The sequence below is a fragment of the Hypanus sabinus genome, chromosome 1 (genome assembly GCF_030144855.1).
Source record: "Hypanus sabinus isolate sHypSab1 chromosome 1, sHypSab1.hap1, whole genome shotgun sequence".
Lineage (NCBI taxonomy): Eukaryota > Metazoa > Chordata > Chondrichthyes > Myliobatiformes > Dasyatidae > Hypanus > Hypanus sabinus.
The window spans coordinates 163,299,180-163,319,300 of NC_082706.1; the positions used below are offsets into that span (position 1 = coordinate 163,299,180).

Below are 20,121 nucleotides of genomic sequence, written 5' to 3' on the forward strand. Positions count from 1 at the left end.
TAGCAGTAAACAAAATCAGATAAAGGAAATTAAAAGATAGAAGTGACATAAAGGCAGCACAGGAAGTAAATTAGATACCATACACAGAAAATACTTAGTATTAAAAATCAAAGGAATCTGACCATACTTGTCAAACATTAATTTTCAGTGCCAGAAAGACATATATATGGCAGATTAAACGAAAGAGAATGTGGAAAAATAGCTTCACGTGACAGGTTAAATTTAACAAGTATTAACTTATTCTGATATGAGGAAAAACTAAGCTCTTAAAAGCAATATGTTTGAGATATCAGAAATAAGGTGCTGGAAATATTCAGCAGGTCAGACAGCTTCTATGGAGAGAGACACTGGAAATGCCTCACTTCAATGAATTATTAATCAGAAATCATTATCAGTTCTGATGAAAAATTGTCAACTCAAAACATTAATTCTATTTCTCAGCACAGATACTGTCCAACCTCCTAACTATTTCAAAGGTTTTCTGTTTTGCTTGTAAACAAAATGACCTAATTTTAAAATGTGCCATAGGAAGTGAGAGTCTTTAAGTAAACAAGCTATCAAAGGCTCATAAAAAGGAGTATCCAATATCTAGCATTATAAATAAAGGATATAAAGTACAATGAACAAGAAAACTATGTTAGTTCTTTATAACAGATTAGCTAGATCCCATCTGGAGATATGTGACTAAGTTAATCATGCAATTGGTGGCAAATGGCATTGCAACATTGCTTTGGCCACTCAGTGAGATCAGTGAAGTGCTTGACAGTTCCGCACTGCTTTCAGAATATCTCCAGAGAAATACTTAGCCCCTATCAGATGGATCTTCTCTTCTTTCCATCTGTTCCAGTGCTTCACTGAAAACATAAGTAACACACAACATGATGGAGGAAGGTCAGGTAGCATCTTTGGAAGGAAAACCACAGCCGATGTTTTGGGCTAAGACTCTTCATCTCGATTGGAAAGACAGGGGACAGAAGCTAGAATAAATGGGTGGGGGAGAGGAAGGAGCATGAGCTGGTGGTCGAGCAGAGAATCAAGATGAGGGGGAAAGGTAGAAAGAGGGGGAAAAAGGGAGTGATGGGAGAAGCCCTGGGATGATAGGTGGAAGAAGCACAGGGCTGAAGGAGGAAGCTAATAGGGGAAGGCAGGGAATAAAGGGAAGGAGGTGAGGAACCAGAGGCAGGAAGGCATGGATGATGGGCATGTTTTGAGAGCTGGGAGTGGAAAAGAAAGGGTAAACCAGCCACAGGGATAAAAGAAAGCAAAAGAGGGGGGACAGAGAGGAATGGTTAACAGAAGTGAGAGAAATCAATGTTGTCACTGTCGAGTTGGAGACTAACAAGACGGAGTATGTGGTGTTGTTCTTCCAGTCTGCACCTGGCCTTGGTGTGAGGAAGAAGCACAAATGCAGTCATCAATGTAAGAGAGAAGGCATGCTTTCCAACACTACAGTCCCCTGGCCCTGACCACCTCATTTTCACCATGGATGACCAATGTTCTAAGCCTACACCAATGACACTCCCAACCTTTTCTCCACTATATTGGCAACTATATTGATGCTGTTCCTGCACCCACGTGAAACTTAAAATCTTCACCACCTACTTCCACCCTGCCCTCAAATTCACTTGGTCCATCTCCAATACCTCTCATCAATTTCTTTCTCTCTCTGGCTCCATCTCCAAGACAGATTATCTACTAACATCTTTTACAAACCACAGTTACCTACAGGTACATTGACTAGGCTTCTTCCCATCCTGCACTTGCAAGGATGTGATTACCTTCTCTCAGTTCCTTTGACTCCAGTGCATCTATTTTCATGATAAGGTTTTCCATTCAAGGTCATCCTTATTTTTCCAACGATGTAATTTCCCTTCCTCTGCTGTCAATCTAGTTCACAACCACATCTCCTCCATTTCCCACACATCTGCCCTTACCCATACAGGGACAAGGGTACCGTTGTCCTCACCGTACTCCTCTTCATTCTCGATAGCTAACGCCATGTCCAACAGAAACCCACCACTAGGCTTATCACCCTCTCTCCTCCCAAACCCTCTCCACTTTCTCTCTGTAACTCCCATGTCCACTCTTCCCTCCCCATCCATTTCCCCCTCCTGGCACTTATCTCTGCAAACTGGTGTTACACATGCCCCTGCACCTCCTCACTCACAGGCATCCAGAGCTTCTGGTGAGGCAACACTTAACATGTCAATCAATTTGTGTCATTTATTGTATCCAGTGCTACTAGTGTGGCCTTTACTGACACAGATTCAACTTCACCTCCCTGTATCTGGTTCCCCATCTCCTTCTTTATTCCATGGTCTTCCTCTATCAGATTACTTCTTCTTTAGCCCTTAGCCTCTACCACCCATTACCTCCCAGCTTCTCACATCATTCCTTTTTCTCCCACCTTCTGCCCACCCTTTCATTGTAGCATCTTCCCCCTTCCCAATCTAGTTGAAGGGTCCAAAACGTTGAATTCCTCTCCATCAATACTGCCTGATCTGGAGTTCATCCAACAATTTTTTTTGTATGTTGCTCCAGATTTACAGTGTCTGCAGTCTCTCTCATGTCTCTGAAAATTGTGAACCTTATTGTCTCTTGCTGTGTACCATTCTTCACAGTTTCCGAAGTCAGAAGAAATTTTACAGTACAGGAGAGAGAAAGAGAGCATGTCAAATCAATAATCCTTTATCAACTGATGAAAGCTTATTGACCAAAAACATTAACTCTTCCATCCTTCCTGACCTGCTAAAAAATTCCAGCAATCCTCTGATTATTTCAAATTTCCATTGACTTGAGTTTTCTGATTTTTGACAAGTTGTGAAAGGTTTTCCTGCACACATTCCCAACAAATCCACCTTTCCCAAGCCAACAAACTTCTTTTGAGTTTGCTAACTGAATGTATAACCATATTTATTTGGAAGCACAAAGTCGGCACCATGCCTGAATTTCTCTGAAGGGAACAGGTTAATCGTGTTTTATAAACACAGTCCCTTTATCAGGATCAGCATATTTCAATCCCTTAGCATCAAACCAAGACAGCAGCACCTAATCTCTGTCACTGCTGCTCTAACCCATCCTGTACTTTCAAGTAAAGGACTTACCTTTTAATTCAAAATCTACACAACAGATACCTTCTGGCCAAGTAAATAACAATGTTAATACACAATACAGTGCATATAAAAAGTATTCACCCTCCCCCTTGGAAGTCTTACTGTTTTATTGTTTTACAACATTGAATCTCAGTGGCTTTAATTTTGCATTTGTAAACACTGATGAACAGGAAAAGACTCTTTCATGTCAAAGTGAAAACAGATCTCTAAAAAATGATTACAAAGTTCATTACAAATATAAAACACTAAATTGGTTGCAGAAGTATTCACCCCCTTTGATATGACAAACCAAAACTTCACTAGTTCAGCCAATTGGCTTCAGAAGTCACATAATTAGTTAAATGGAGATCAACTGTGTGCGGTCAAGATGTTTCAATTGATTGTAGAAAAAATTCACCTATATCTGGAAGTCCAACTGCTGGTGAGTCAGAATCATGGCAAAAACTACACCATGAAGACAAAAGAACACTCCAAGCAACTCCACAAAAAGGTTTTTGAAAAGTACAAGTCAGGAGATGGATGCAAGAACATTTCCAAGTCACTGTATATCCCTTGGACTATAGTTGACTATAGTTGAGATGGAAAGAATATGGCATGGGTGTCCTCAAAAACTGAGTAACCATGTGTTACATACCCCGTAACTGGGTGTTTAACCAGCAGAGAAAGAAGAATCCATTGGAATCTGGTGGTACCAGATTAAAGGTGTTTATTAACAAAAATAAGCAGAAATCATATCAATAATGCAAATATACATATAAAACAAGTTAGCAGTAATAAACCTAAAAGTGTAGGAATAATAATAATAAGCAATAATAAACAAGCTCTATCGATGTCTAGGGGTAAATAAATTGTCATAGAAAAGTATAAAGTTCAGTTCATAAGTGCTGATGTAGTTATGGTTGTTGTAATCGTTGGAGAGAGAGAGAGCGAGCAAATGAGATGTAACAGCTACAGTCAGGCAAACCTTCCTTTGCTTTCTTAATCCATCGTTTCTTTGTGGTTATTAAGTTATGACCTCTCCATCCTTCTGCTAGACCGTTCTTCTGTGGTGGACTCGTCACTCTGGCATGAGTGGACAAACACACAAGTCCCCACCAGCCCTGCTTTAACATTGTGAGCTTTACTGACCGATCTCCTGATTCGGTCTCCAAAGCCCCCACCTTTCTTGTGGGTTCCAACACTCAATCAGTGTCCACTGGCATGTCTGGAGGGTGTCTCTCCAGACCTGTCTTTTATCCCTACTCACGGGGACTCAGCTGTCCATCAATCCTGAATGACTGTGTCCATCAAATAAGGCCATTCCTTCAGTCCACTGAGGAATGTTTATGAGCAAACTATTGTCCTTGCAGTGAAACAGTAAATAATTCAAAAAAAAGGAGTCACAATACGGTTAATAAGCAATTTCCCCCCCTCTCTTATCTGTCGCAGATTTTCTTGCCTGGTTTTTCGTCTCTTTCTCATGATCAACATAACAACAGTAATAGTTTGTGTTTATCGGGGGGGGGGGGATGGTTAACTCTTCACCCCATTGTCCATCAGGTCTGTTCATCACTCATAACACCGTGCAAGAAGGGGAATAATAAGGGAGGCCACCAAGAAACCTATGACAACTTTGGAGGAGTTACAAGCTTCAGTGGCTGAAATAGGAAAGACTGTGCATACAAGAGCTGTTGCCCAGGTGCTTCACCAGTCGCTGTTTTATGGGAGTGTGGCAAAGAGACAGCCACTGTTTAAAAAAAAAACCTCACATGAAATCTCAGCTAGAGTTTGCCAGAAGTCAGCTGGAAGAAGGTTCTATGATCTGATGAAACCAAAATAGAGCTTTTTGGCCATTAGACGAAGCGTTACATTTGGTGTAAGCCAAACACTGCATATCATCAAAAAACACACCACCCCTACTGTGAAGCCTGGTGGTGATTGCATCATGCTGTGGGGATGCTTCACTGCAGCAGGCCCTGGAAGGCTTGTGAAAGTAGAGGGTAAAACAAATCTAGCAAAATACAGGGAAATCCTGAAGGAAAAACCTGATGCAGTCTGCAAGAGAACTGCAACTTGGGAGAAGAGTTATTTTCCAGCAAGACAGTAACCCCAAGCATAAAGCCAAAAGCTACACAGGATTGGTAATTAAGTTAACATTCTGGAGTGGCCAAGTCAAAGTCCAGACCTCAATCCAATTGAGAATTCATGGCTGGACTCGAAAAGGGCTTGATCCCCATGCAATCTGACAGAATTTTGTAAAGAAGAAAGGGGGAAAATTGCAGTATCTAGATGTGCAAAGTTAATAGAGACCTATCCACACAGACTTAAGGCTGTATCTGCTGCCAAAGGTGCATCTACTATGTACTGACTTGAAGGGGCTGAGTAATTGTGCAATCAATTATATTCTGTTTAATAATTGTAATACATTTAGATCAGTGTGTAGAAATTTGTTTTCGCTTTGACATGAATGAGTCTTTCCTGTTGTTCAGTGTCAAAAAAGTCAAATTAAATCCACTCTGGCAAACACAAAATGCTGGAGGAACACACCAAGCCAGACAGCATCAATGAAAAAGTGTACAATAAATGTTTGGGGCCGAGAACCTTCTGAATTAGAAGGTTGTGGGACGGGAGGGAGAAACACAAGGTGAGACTGGGAGTGTGGGGAGAGGTGAAGTAAAGAGCTGGGAAGTTGGTTGGTGAAAGAGATGCAGGGCTGGAGAAGGGGAAATCCAATAGGAGAGGACAGAAAGCGATGGAAGAAAGAAAAAGGGCGAGGAGCACCAGAGGGAGGCACTGGGCAGGCAAGGAGTTTAGGTGAGAGAGGGAGAAGGGGGGAATAGATGAGAAAGTGGATTATGAGGTTCAAGAAATCGATGTTCATGCCATGAGGTTGGAGACGACCTAGACAAAATACAAGGTGGTGTTCCTACAACCTGAGTGTGGCCTCATCATGATAGTGGAGGAGACTATGGATGATCGTGTCAGAATGGGTGGCCACTGGGAGATCCAACTTCTTTAGGTGGACAGAGCATAGATACTCGGCAAAGCCGTCTCCCAGTCTACGTTGGGCCTCACTGATATAAAGGAAGCCACACCAGTAGCACCTGATATAATAGTTGACCCCAACAGACTCACAGGTGAAGTGTTGCCTCACCTGGAAGGACCTTTTGGGGCCCTAAATGGTAGTGAGGGAAGAGGTATGGTGGCTGATGTACAAGCAGGTTTTTATCCATTATACAATACCACCAAGGAGGCATCTGATTGGTCCGAACTTCATTCTGCAACAGGATAATAACTACATAATGCATCAGCAGTGGAGAGAACCTGGCCTAACTTATGTTCAAAGGACATCCAGATGACTTCATCAACTTTGGGCCAGCCAATCTATGTAGGATGACCCATAGAACCTCCTCGTTGACCAAAGAGTGAAGTGAATGAAAACTGTATACAGATATACAGATCACTAGACCAGCTGTTAGTAAAATATGATGCTTGTAATGTTTTAGTCTAGTCTAAAACCATGTTGCACATATCATGTGTTATTGCCTGCTAATAAGACAAGTGTGGTTTTGCAATTTCTAGAATTATGTACATTTGGGCTCAAAGGTGCTGCTTAACAGCTCATTCAGAGCTGATCTGTGTACCCTTCAACAATTGAATTCTTCACTCTCAGTTGATCAAAGATCGACCAAACAAGTAAACTTTGGCAAGGCAGTTGCCAGGGGTGAAAGTAGTAGAAAGGCTTCTGATCCATTTTACAGCATTTTAAACAGTATTTGGAATGAAGAAGAAATGACTCAATAGATCAGGATCTGTCACCCTAGCAAAATGGAGGTTCCTTTTACAAGTAATTCTTGTTATATGCCATATCAGCACATCACAATTCATTAAGTAGTGTGCAGTATTAAAGACTAATTCAGCATCTCTTGCTTTTAATGTATGAATATTGTACCAGAATCCAAGGTGCTTCAGGAGGTAAAGAGCATTTGGTTGCCATGTTAGTCTTTACCAGTCTCATCAGTTTATTTTGATTTCTGGTTTTGAGAAGATTGACAATAATTATCAGTGCCATTTACATTTACACAGCAGAAGAATCAACTTATTTATTGCAACTTCCTCAAGTTGTGCTCCAGCCATCTCTCTTCATTCCTTAATATACTCATGAATAGTTTGGAGCACCATCCTATTAATATTGAAGTTTTGATTGCAGTTGTCATCATTAACATCCAATCAATTTGTAGATATTTTTCTAATTACTTTTTGCTCTCTAAGATTCTTGTTGCAAATTAGACCAATCATATTTCCAATCACCAACAACATTGCAATTGTATTTTATGCAATATTTTGTTTGTTTTAAGTATTATCTATTTTCTCCAAATTGAAATTGTGAAATATATACCCCTTACAGAAGTACTTGTAGTGTTAGGACTTAACTCAAAAATAATTATTCCCTGAGCTATCTCTACACTACCAGTAATATTGTTGCTTAGGTACCTACCTTCCCTAGTATGCTTGTGAAGTTCTGGATGAATTGTTCATCATATAAACCATATAACAATCACAGCACGGAAACAGGCCATCTCAGCCCTCCCAGTCCGTGCCGAACTCTTAATCTCACCTAGTCCCACCTACCCGCACTCAGCCCATAACCCTCCACTCCTTTCCTGTCCATATACCTATCCAATTTTACCTTAAATGACACAACTGAACTGGCCTCTACTACTTCTACAGGAAGCTCATTCCACACAGCTATCACTCTCTGAGTAAAGAAATACCCCCTCGTGTTTCCCTTAATCTTCTGCCCCCTAACTTTCAAATCATGTCCTCTCGTTTGAATCTCCCCTACTCTCAATGGAAACAGCCTATTCACATCAACTCTATCTATCCCTCTCAAAATTTTAAATACCTCGATCAAATCCCCCCTCAACCTTCTACGCTCCAATGAATAGAGACCTAACTTGTTCAACCTTTCTCTGTAACTTAAGTGCTGAAACCCAGGTAACATCCTAGTAAATCGTCTCTGCACTCTCTCTAATTTATTGATATCTTTCCTATAATTCGGTGACCAGAACTGCACACAATATTCTAAATTTGGCCTTACCAATGCCTTGTACAATTTTAACATTACATTCCAACTTCTGTATTCAATGCTTTGATTTATAAAGGCCAGCGTTCCAAAAGCCTTCTTCACCACCCTATCTACATGAGACTCCACCTTCAGGGAACTATGCACTGTTATTCCTAGAGCTCTCTGTTGCTCTGCATTCCTCAATGCCCTACCATTTACCCTGTATGTTCTATTTGGATTATTCCTTCCAAAATGTAGAACCTCACACTTCTCAGCATTAAACTCCATCTGCCAATGTTCAGCCCATTCTTCTAAGCGGCATAAATCTCCCTGCAAGCTTTGAAAACCCACCTCATTATCCACAACACCTCCTACCTTAGTATCATCGGCATACTTACTAATCCAATTTACCACCCCATCATCCAGATCATTTATGTATATTACAAACAACATTGGGCCCAAAACAGATCCCTGAGGCACCCCGCTAGTCACCGGCCTCCATCCCGATAAACAATTATCCACCACTACTCTCTGGCATCTCCCATCTAGCCACTGTTGAATCCATTTTATTACTCCAGCATTAATAACTAACGACTGAACCTTCTTAACTAACCTTCCATGTGGAACTTTGTCAAAGGCTTTGCTGAAGTCCATATAGACTACATCCACTGCCTTACCCTCGTCAACATTCCTCGTAACTTCTTTGTTCATTATTTCCTAAACATCTTCAGAACCTTTGACAAATGTGGCACAGTGCATTTTGAAATAGCTATCATTGTGTTGTATTCCAACAAGTTATTTTTCATAGCAACTTAGTTCTTGTCAGATTATTTTGTTTTGTTTAGTTTTTTATGAACTTAGTGATTGGCAAGGCAAAGGTAAAGATTATTGGTGTGAAGACAGGATGACACAAGAAGTTCTCCTTCATACCGATAATCTTTGCATTCATCAGCAAAACAATTTTCTGATTGTACAATTGTACATTTATCTCCACCATTGACATTTTATGTCACCAACAAATACAAATAGCAATTGCTTTCTGGCGCAGTAATGAATCATCCAATTGTGCTCTTCTTAAGGCTATCTGTGAAAATTCCTGTATTTTCTCATGGCCACTTACAACTTCCTACCTTTTATCCCATCTGTTGATGTGCTTCCCTTCAGAACTTCCATTTCATAACTTTCCTCCAATACAGTTCATTTGTTCTACTTGACATCACTATTAACTCTCTACAATTACAAAGTGCTGAATAACTCTGGATTAGATTAAAAAATTAAATTTGTTCCCCACTAGGCAATCAGATCACTAAAACAGGAACTAATCAATTTGCATAGCAACCTATTCCAATTTATAAACAAGAAATCATTTATAAAAAGAACAGCTCTTTCCATTTATCCAGTTTGTCTTTCATAATTAGCAGTAACTCACATTAGTGATTAGTTCAGTCTAGGGTGTAATAGAATTGTAGGTAGAATCGACTAGATTTGCCTTCTAAACATCAACACAAAAGAGCACAATATCTCAATTAACATGGATTCATGCTAAAAATATTAAAATTTGTTCATTTGGGCAAATTGCTCTGCCTAAAACATGCAACCAAGTGGAAAATTGTGCTCCTAGTATTTATGATTTGCCATATTTTATGCACCACATAAAGTAAACGTGATAATTGACAATGAAACATTGACAGATTTATATATTTTCAATTTAGGTGAACAGCTTCCAGAGTGCTACACGCAGCGCTGAAATAACGACACGTAGTCGGTGAGCTGCAGTTGCAAAAAAGATTTATTCAAACTTTGTGGCCTCGCTTTAAAGCCTTCCTGTTCCCATCCTCCCCGGGAATATTCACAGTCCCTTCCTGCGCGCGGGCTTTTCCCCTTGCTGGTGAAGAAGGCTTGGTGCCCTTTTTGGGACTGGCCTCAATGCCGGCACGCGCCACTTTGTGAGTCGGTTCGAATGCGCTGGGAAGTGGGTCGCCACATAAACCCCCCCCCCCAGAACTGGCGATACAGCCCCCAATGTCCTCAGTCTGGGTCGGTGTCTGTTTGGGAGGTCTGCCTCTGCGCCGCGGTGCCTGAATCTCAACTGACTGCGCCAAGTCCGCAGGGGCCGGTTTGAGTCGGTCCACTGTGAAAACCTGCTCTCTACCCCCCAATGTCCAGCATGAATGTGGACCTGTTGTTTCTGATCACTGTAAACGACCCCTTGTAGGGCCGCTGTAGCGGAGTCCGGTGTCCGCCCCATCGTACAAAAACGAACTTACAGTTCTGCAGGTCTTTGGGTAAGCAAGTCGGGTTCTGCCCATGCTGCAAAGTGGGTATGGGGGCCAGGTTACCGAGCCTCTCACATAGTCTGTCCAGGACTGCTGCGGGTTCTTCCTCTTGCCCCCTTGGGGCAGGTATGAACTCTCTTGGGATGACCAGGGGTGCGCCATACACCAACTCGGCCGACAAGGTGTGCAGATCCTCTTTGGGCGCCGTGCAGGTTCCGAGCAGGACCCAGGGAAGCTTGTCCACCCAGTTAGGCCCTTTAAGGCGGGCCATGAAAGCCGACTTCAGGTGACGGTGGAAATGCTCCATTAGTCTGTTCAACTGTGGGTGGTAGGCAGTTGTGTGGTGTAGCTGAGTCCCCAAAAGGCTGGCCATAGCTGACCACAGGTTGGAGGTGAACTGGGCGCCTCTGTCGGAGGTAATGTGGGCCTGTACACCAAAGTGAGATACCCAGGTTGCAATCAGTGCTCGGGCGCAGGATTCAGAGGTGGTGTCGGTGAGCGGGACCGCCTCTGGCCATCTTGTGAACCAGTCCACGATAGTCAGGAGGTGCCGCGCTCCTTGCGACACTGGCAGGGGGCCCACGATATCCACATGAATGTGGTCAAAACGCCAGTGGGTGGGGTGGAACTGCTGCGGTGGGGCTTTGCAACTTGGCTGTTTGGCAGTGCATGCACATTTTGGCCCATTCACTGACCTGCTTGCGGAGTCCATGCCAAAAGAACCTGTTGGTTACCATCCGGATGGTTGTCAGGATGGAGGGGTGCGCTAAGTTGTGAATGGAGTTAAAAACGCTCTGCCACCAGGCTGCCGGGACGATGGGGCAGAGTTGGCTGGTAGCTACGTCACAGAGTAGGGTCCTCTCACCTGGGCCTGCGGGGAGGTCCTGGAGCTGCAAACCGGAGACTGCAGTCCTGTAACTACAGATCTTCTCATCTGCCTGCTGCGCCTCTGCCAGCGCTTCATAGTCTACCCCCTGGGACAGGGCTTGGATGTCAGGTCTGGAGAGAGTGTCCGCCATGACATTGTCCTTTCCCGAGACATGCCGGACATCCGTCGTGTATTCGGAGATGTAGGACAGATGTCGCTGCTGGCGGGACGACCAGGGGTCGGACGCTTTCGAGAACGCAATGGTAAGCGGTTTGTGTTCCATGAACGCGAGGAAGGGCCTACCTTCTAAGAAGTACCTGAAATGCCGGATTGCCAGCGACCCCCGATGAGTTGTTCCAACACTCCACCGACTACTGTGTTCGATGCGTCCACTGTAAGGGTGGTAGGGACGTCCGTTCTGGGGTGCACTAGCATCGCGGCATTTGCCAAGGCTTCCTTGGTTTTAACGAAAGCGGCGGTGGACTCCTCGTCCCAGGTAATGTCCTTGCCCTTACCCAACATCAGGGCGAACTGGGGGTGCATGTTTCGGGCTGCTGAGGGGAGGAAGCAGTGGTAGAAATTCACCATACCCACGAACTCCTGAAGGCCTTTGATTGTGTTGGGTCGGGGGAAATGGTGGACTGCGTCTACCTTGGCGGGCAGAGGGGTTGCCCCATCTTTAGTAATCCTGTGGCCCAGGAAGTCGATGGTGTCGAGCCCGAACTGGCTTTTGGCCGGGTTGATTTTTAGGCCGTATTCACTCAGTCGGGCATAGAGTTGACAGAGGTGGGACAGATGCTCCTGACGACTACTGTTGGCTATGAGGATGTCGTCCAAATAGATGAAAGCGAAGTCTAGGTCGCGTCCCACTGTATCCATTAACCGCTGGAACGTCTGTGCGGCATTCTTTAGGCCGAATGGCATGCGGAGGAACTCAATAAGGCCGAACGGGGTGATGAGTGCCATTTTGGGGATGTAGTTCAGATGCATTGGGATTTGGTGGTATCCCCGGACGAGGTCCACCTTGGAGAAGATCTGTGCGCCGTGCAGGTTTGCTGCAAAGTCCTGAATGTGCGGCACAGGGTAGCGGTCCGGTGTTGTAGCCTCGTTCAGCCTGTGGTAGTCGCCACATGGTCTCCAGCCCCCTGTTGATTTGGGCACCATGTGCGGGGGGGAAGTCCATGGGCTGTCGGACTGCCGTATGATCCCTAATTCCTCCATCCTCTTGAACTCCTCCTTCACCAGTCAGAGCTTGTCCGGGGGAAGCCTTCGAGCACAGGCATGGAGGGGTGGTCCTTGTGTCAGGATGTGGTGCTGTACGCTGTATCTGGGCATGGCTGCTGTGAACTGCGGTGCTGGAACCGATGGGAAATCCGCCAGGACTCTGGTGTAGTCGTTGTCGGACAGCGTGATGGAGTCTAGGTGTGGGGCCGGCAACTGGGCTTCAATTTGAAAAGTCTCGGCGTGGACCAGTCTCCTCCCTTGCAGGTCAACCAGCAGGCTGTGAGCTCGCAAAAAATCCGCTCCCAGGAGTGGTTGGGCTACGGCAGCCAGAAGTCCCATGTGAACCAGCTGGAGCCGAACTGTAGCTGCACCGTATGGGTGCCATACGTCTTTACTGTGCTGCCATTCACGGCCCTCAGGGTGGTACCCAGTTCTCTGTTGTGGGTGTCATAACTCATCGGAGGTAAGACCCTGATCTCAGCTCCAATGACGACCAAAAAGCGACATCCTGACTGCTTGTCCCAGACATACAGGAGGTTATCCCGATGGCCAGCCGCCGTAGCCATCAGCAGCGGCTGGCCCTGGCGTTTCCCGGGAACTTTCAGGGCGGGCTTCTGTGCCCCACCGCTGGCGGTAGAAGCACCATTGTTCGTTGGTCTCCTCACCCCGCCTCAGGTGTTAATGGGCTTTGCAGCCGGGCCTGGTCTGGTCTGCTGCCGGGAGCGTGGCCTGGCGATCTGTGTGACGGACGCCCCACTCTCCTTCTTGGCTTTCCACAGCACGTCTGCCTGGGCCGCCACCTTCCTGGGGTCACTGAAATCCGCGTCAGACAGCAGCAGGCTTATGTCCTCAGGCAGCTGCTCCAGGAATGCCTGCTCGAACATGAGGCAGGGCTTGTGTCCTCTGGCTAGGGACAGCATCTCATTCATCAAAGCCAACGGCAGCCTGTCTCCCAAACCATCCAGGTGCAGTAAGCCAGCAGCTCGCTTGCACTGTGAGAGTCCGAAAGTCCTTATGAGCAGAGCTTTGAATTCTGTGTATTTGCCGTCCTCCAGGGGTGACTGTATGAACTCTACAACCTGGACGGCTGCCTCCTGGTCGAGGGAGCTCACCACGTAGTAGTAACGTGTGGAATCCGCGGTTATCTGCCAAATGTGGAATTGGGCTTCTGCTTGCTGGAACCATAGGTGAGGTCACAGCATCCAGAAGCTTGGCAGTTTTAACGAAACTGCATGAACAGATGCAGCATCATTCACCTCCGGTCCAAATATCGCCAAATTGGCCATCGGGGTCACCAATTGTAGCGGTGTACTACACTCAGCGGTGAAATAATGACACGTAGTCGGTGAGCTGCAGTTGCAAAAAAGATTTATTCAAACTTCGCGGCCTCGCTTTAAAGCCTTCCTGTTCCTGCCCTCCCTGGGCGGGAATGCTGTAGGGGGCGCATATTCACAGTCCCTTCCTGCGTGCAGGCTTTTCCCCTTGCTGGTGAAGAAGGCTTGGCCCCCTTTTTGGGTCCGGCCTCAATCCCGGTGCGCGCCAATTTGTGAGCCGGTTCGAGTGCGCTGGGAAGTGGGTCGCCACACTATGCATACTTGTTCCATGATGTTGCAATAACCATAAATTAAACTACATTTTTCAGCAAGTATTGTTAAAAGTTCCTAAGTATGAACGTGCTTAGTTTGGAATCTTTTCATGACCAGTAAGCCATAGAGCACTGCAGCATACAAAACAGATCCTTTGACCCATCATCCATGCTTTCCTGTCCTAGACCCATTTCCCTTTAAATATTTCACATTTCACTTTAAACCTATAAACTCTAGTTGAGTCTCATCAACCTCAGGGGGGAAATGTTTACATGCATTTACCATATTTATACACCTCATAATTTTGTATACCTCTTTAAGATTCCCCCCTCATTCTCCTATGCTCCTGGAATAAAGCCCTAACCTTTTCAATTTTCCGTATAACTCAGGTCCTCAAGTCCAGGCAATATCTCTTAAGTTGAAAGACTTATTAGTTCAAGTACAGATGTGAGACAGTGTTATTCCGGTTGTCCACTCAGTCAAAAATGGTCATGTCTTCTCTATAGCACACACTACACTTGCAGTTTGAAAGGATACAGTTTTACTTTTCCCAGAAAACTAGTAAATGTCCTTCCTTTTTCAATTTCACATCCTAACATGACATTAGATTGTAGCACTTACAAAATGTCGGAGGAACTCAGCAGGTCTGGCAGCATCTGTGAAATATAGAAACATAAAAAACCTACGGCACAATACAGGCCCTTCAGCCCACAAAGTTGTACTAAATGTGACCCTACCTTAGAAATTACTAGGCTTACCTATAGCCCTCTATTTTTCTAAGCTCCATGTACCTATCTAAAAGTTTCCTAAAAGACCCTATTTTATCCTCCTTCACCACCGTTGCCAGCAGCACATTCCACGCACTCACCACTCTCTGAGTAAACAACTTAGCTGTGACATCTCCTCTGTACATACTCTCCAGCACCTTAAACCTGTGTCCTCTTGTGGCAACCATTTCAGTCCTGGGGAAAAAGCCTCTGACTATCCACATGATCAATGTCTCTCATCATCTTATACCTCTATCAGGTCACCTCTCATCCTCCGTCACGCCAAGGAGAAAAGGCTGAGTTCACTCAACCTATTCTCATAAGGCATGTTCTCCAATCCAGGCAACATCCTGGTAAATCTTTTCTGCACCCTTTCTATGGCTTCCACATCCTTCCTGTACTGAGGCGACCAGAACTGAGCACAGTACTCCAAGTGGGGTCTGACCAGGGTCCTATATAGCTGCAACATTACTTCTCAGCTCCTAAATTCAATCCCAAGACTGATGAAGGCCAATACACCGAATGCCTTCTTAACCACAGAGTCAACCTGCACAGCTGCTTTGAGTATCCTATGGACTCGGACCCCAAGATCCCTCTGATCCTCCACACTGCCAAGAGTCTTACCATTAATACTATATTCTGCCATCATATTTGACCTACCAAAATGAACCACTTCACACTTATCTGGGTTGAACTCCATCTTCCATTTCTTAGCCCAGTTTTGCATCCTATCAATGTCCCACTGTAACCTCTGACAGCCTTCCACACTATTCACAACACCTCCAACCTTTGTGTCATCAGCAAACTTCATCAAAGCGTTTAATCATATCCTCAAAACATTCAATCGGGCTCATAAGGCACGACCTGCCCTTGACAAAGCCATACTGACTATTCCTAATCATAATATGCCTCTCCAAATACTCATAAATCCTACCTCTCAGGATCTTCTCCATCAACTTACCAACCACTGAGGTAAGAACCACTGGTCTATAATTTCAGCTTTTCACTACAATCACCAACATCCTTTTCCATAGTGAATACTGAAGTAAAGTAATCATTAAGTACCTTTGCTATTTCCTCCGGTTCCATACATACTTTCCCATTGTCACACTTGATAGGTCCTATTCTTTCATGTCTTATCCTTTTGCTCCTCACATACTTGTAGAATGCCTTGGGGTTTTCCTTAATCCTGCCCACCAAGGCCTTCTCATGGCCCCTTCTGGCTCCCCTAATTTCCTTCTTAAGCTCCTTCCTATTAGCCTTATAATCTTCTAGATCTCTAACATTACCTAGCTCTCTAAAACTTTTGTAAGCTTTTCTTTTCTTCTTGACTAGATTTATTACAGCCTTTGTACACCACAGTTGCTGCACCCTACCATAACTTCCCTGTCTCATTGGAACGTACTTATGCAGAACTCCACACAAATATCCCCTGAACATTTGCTACATTTCTTCCATACTTTTCCCTGAGAACATCTGTTTCCAATGTAAGCTTCCAATTTCCTGTCTGGTAGCCTCATAATTTCCCTTACTCCAATTAAACGCTTTTCTAACTTGTCTGTTCCTATCTCTCTTTAATGCTGTTGTAAAGGAGATAGAATTATGATCACTATCTCCAAAATGCTCTCCCACTGAGAGATCTCTGACACCTGACCAGGTTCATTTCCCAATACCAAATCAAGTACAACCTCTCCTCTTGTAGGCTTATCTACATATTGTGTTGAGAAACCTTCCTGAACACACCTAACAAACTCCACCCCAGCTAAACCCCTTGCTCTAGGGAGATGACAATCGATATTTGGGAAATTAAAATCTCCCATCACGACACCTCTGTTCTTATTACACCTTTCCAGGATCTGTTTCTCTACCTGTTCCCCGATATCCCTATAAAAAAAACACCCAGTAAAGTTATTGACCCCTTCCTGTTCCTAACCTCCACCCACAGAGACTCCGTAGACAATCCCTCCATGGCGTCCAGCTTTTCTGCAGCTGTGACACTATCTCTGATCAACAGTGCCACGCCCTCATCTCTTTTTCCTCCCTCCCAGTCCTTTCTGAAACATCTAAAACCAGGCACTTGAAGTAACCATTCCTGTCCCTGAGCAATCCAAGTCTCTGTAATGGTAATCACATCATATCTCCAAGTACTGATCCAGGCTCTAAGCTCATCCACTTTGTTCACAACACTGCTTGTGTTAAAATAGACGCATCTCAAACCTTCGGTCTGAGTGCGTCCCTTCTCTATCACCTGCCTAACCTCCTTTTCGCTCTGTCTACAAGCTCTCACTATTTGTGGGCCAACCTCCCCTTCCCCAGTCTCTTCAGTTTGGTTCCCACCCCCCAACAATTCTAGTTTAAACACTCACCAATGACATTAGCAAACCTCCTTGCCAGGATATTGGTCCAAGAGATTCTGATACTAGGGTTCAAGTGCAACCCGTCCTTTTTGTACAGGTCACACCTGCCCCAAAAGAGGTCCCAATGGTCCAGAAATCTGAATCCCTGCCCTCTGCTCTAATCCCTCAGCCATGCATTTATCCTCCACCTCACTCTATTCCTATTCTCACTGTCGCGTGGCACAGGCAGTAATCCCAAGATTACTACCTTTGCGATCCTACTTCTCAGCTTCCTTCCTAACTCCCTGTAGTCTTTTTTCAGGACCTCTTCCCTTTTCCTACCTATGTCATTGGTCCCAATATGTACCACGACCTCTAGCCGTTCTCCCTCCCACCGCAGGATATCTTGGACGCGATCCGAAACATCCCAGACCCTGGCACTTCGGAGGCAAACTACTATCCGACTTTCTTTCCTTTGTCCACAGAATCGCCTGTCTGACCCCCTAACCATAGAGTCCCCTATCATTACTGCCTTCCTCTTCCTTTCCCTACCCTTCTGAGCCACAGGGTTCAGAACCTGTCAACTTCAACTTTAAATAAACCCATTGCTACAGCTGTCTGTGCCAATGAATTCCACAGATCCACCACCCTCTGGCTAAAGGAATTCCTCCTCCTTTCTGTTTTAAAGGACATCCTTTTATTCTCTGCCCTCTGATTCTAGACTCACCCACTATGGAAACATCTTTTCCACATTCACTCTGTCCAGACTTTTCAATATTCAGTCGGTCCCCTACTCCTTCTAAACTTCAGTGAGTACAGGCTGAGAGCTATCAAACTGTTTTCAAACTGTATATTAATCTGTTCATCCCCAGATCATTCTTGTAAATCTCCTCTGGACCCTTTCCAATGCCGACCTATCCTTCCTTGTCTAAGCGGCCCAAAACTATTCTCAATATTCCAGATGTGGTCTGATCAATACCTTATTAAACCTCAAATACTCAAAGTTCAACAATCCACTAACTTATTTATAGACATTAGAAAGAATACTCAAATTGCCTTGAAGATTTTCAGTTCTGATATGTCACCCGAAATACCTACACTTTGGAGTTCATGGCATTGGTCAGTTTCATCAGTTAGTTTCAGTGAAAATATTTCAATTATCGAGATGTCTACCAAGGAGGTGAAGGTGAGAGAGTGGTAAATGTCCACCACAGAGTGCTACTCCTAGGCTTTACTCTAAAGATACCAGTTGGCTCCAGTGTGCATATTGCATCTATATGGAGCATGTGGGTGAACGGCTTGTTAGGTGCTATTATCGTGGCAATATTTATGTCTCGTTCTTGTCTGCTTCTTGACTGGAAGTTCACAAAAATTATTCCAAATACACTTATTTTTAATTATTCATTGAAGGGTTGTGGACTTCACAAGCTGAGCCTGAGTTTAATTGCCCCTCTTAATTGTTCTTGAGAAAATGGTATTAAGATTTTTTGTTGAACTGCTGGGGGAATTCAGTTAATTTTTGCTCCAGGTCACAGCATCTGTGGGCTCTTGTGGCTTCTTGAACTATTGCAGTCCTCAAAAGGGGTGTGTGTACCCAAAATGCTGTTAGGGAGGGTTTTCCAGGATTTTGACCCAGTGACACTGAAGGAACGGCAAAATATTTCCATGCCAGGGTGGTATATAGCTTGGAGGGCATCTTACTGGTGCTGATATTTCTATTCTTTTGCTGCTCTTCTCATTCTAACTGGTAAAAGTCTTGGGTTTGAAAGCTGCTGTCAGCAGGAGAGTTGTGCAGTGCAGTGTCAGTGATCAGGAATTCCCAGAAAATACCGGAAGTATTTCTTATTTCAAGCAGGCTTTGGACGCATCCTTAACACTCAGTGAGATCTTTATTACGAACACGTGTACACCTGCTCTTTAATGCAAATGAACCAAAGGGGATAACTTCAGTCAACTTCACCTGCCACATCATTGAAATGTTTCCACACCAATGGACTCACTTTCAATATCTCTTCATCTCATGTTCTCGATATTTATTGCTTATTTATTTATTATTGTTATTTCTTTTTGTATTTGCAATTTATATTTCGGACACTGGTTAAACACCCAGTCAGTCTGGCCTTTCATTGATTCTATTATGGTTATAATTCTGTTCTGGATTTGTTGAGTATGCCCACCAGTAAATGAATCTAAGGACTGTATATAATGACATATATATACTTTGACAATAAATTTACTTCGAACTTTGAAATATCTAGTCAGCCAGTCTTGTGGCATCAACTCAAATGCATGAAAGAATGGTCAAGAGGTTCAGTTGTCCAGACCATAGAGAGCATCTTAACATACTGCATCTCTGTGTGGTGTCTCAGTTGTACAGCAGCAAATAAGAAAGCACTTCAGCGGGTCGTCTCTAGCGCACAGAAGATCATGGGACACAGCTCCCAGCCCTGGCGGACACCTACCGCTCACGCTGCCTAAGGAAAGCTACAAGCATCTGTAAGGGCAACACACACCCATGCAATCATCTGTTAGAACTTCTTCCATCTGGCAGACGTTATAAGATTTTCTATGCTCACACTTCCAGAATGAAAAATAGCTTTTTCCCCAGAGCTATAATTACTCTGAACCAATAGATCAAGCATCATCCATAAATTTGATATATTGCTACTTTTAATACTGGTTTTATGGCTGTCATGCATCTGAGTTGCACTTTTGTACTGCTGGGCATTGCTTGTACTGGCTAGTTACTTGACTTTATTTATTGTTTATTTATTGATTTTATTTGTTGTTTTATAGCATTGAGTATGAGAGTTGCAAACTCATTTTCACTGTATTGGTGCGTGACAAATTGTACTATACAATGACAATAAAGATATTTCAATTTTCGAATGGGGAAGAAATGTG

General features: G+C 44.1%; 1 protein-coding gene across 1 annotated transcript in view; it reads left to right on the forward strand.

Moving 5' to 3' along the window:
* LOC132406092 (putative Polycomb group protein ASXL3) overlaps positions 1 to 20,121 on the forward strand; it is a 230,275-nt gene that overhangs the window by 92,820 nt on the left and 117,334 nt on the right. The window lies entirely within an intron of this gene.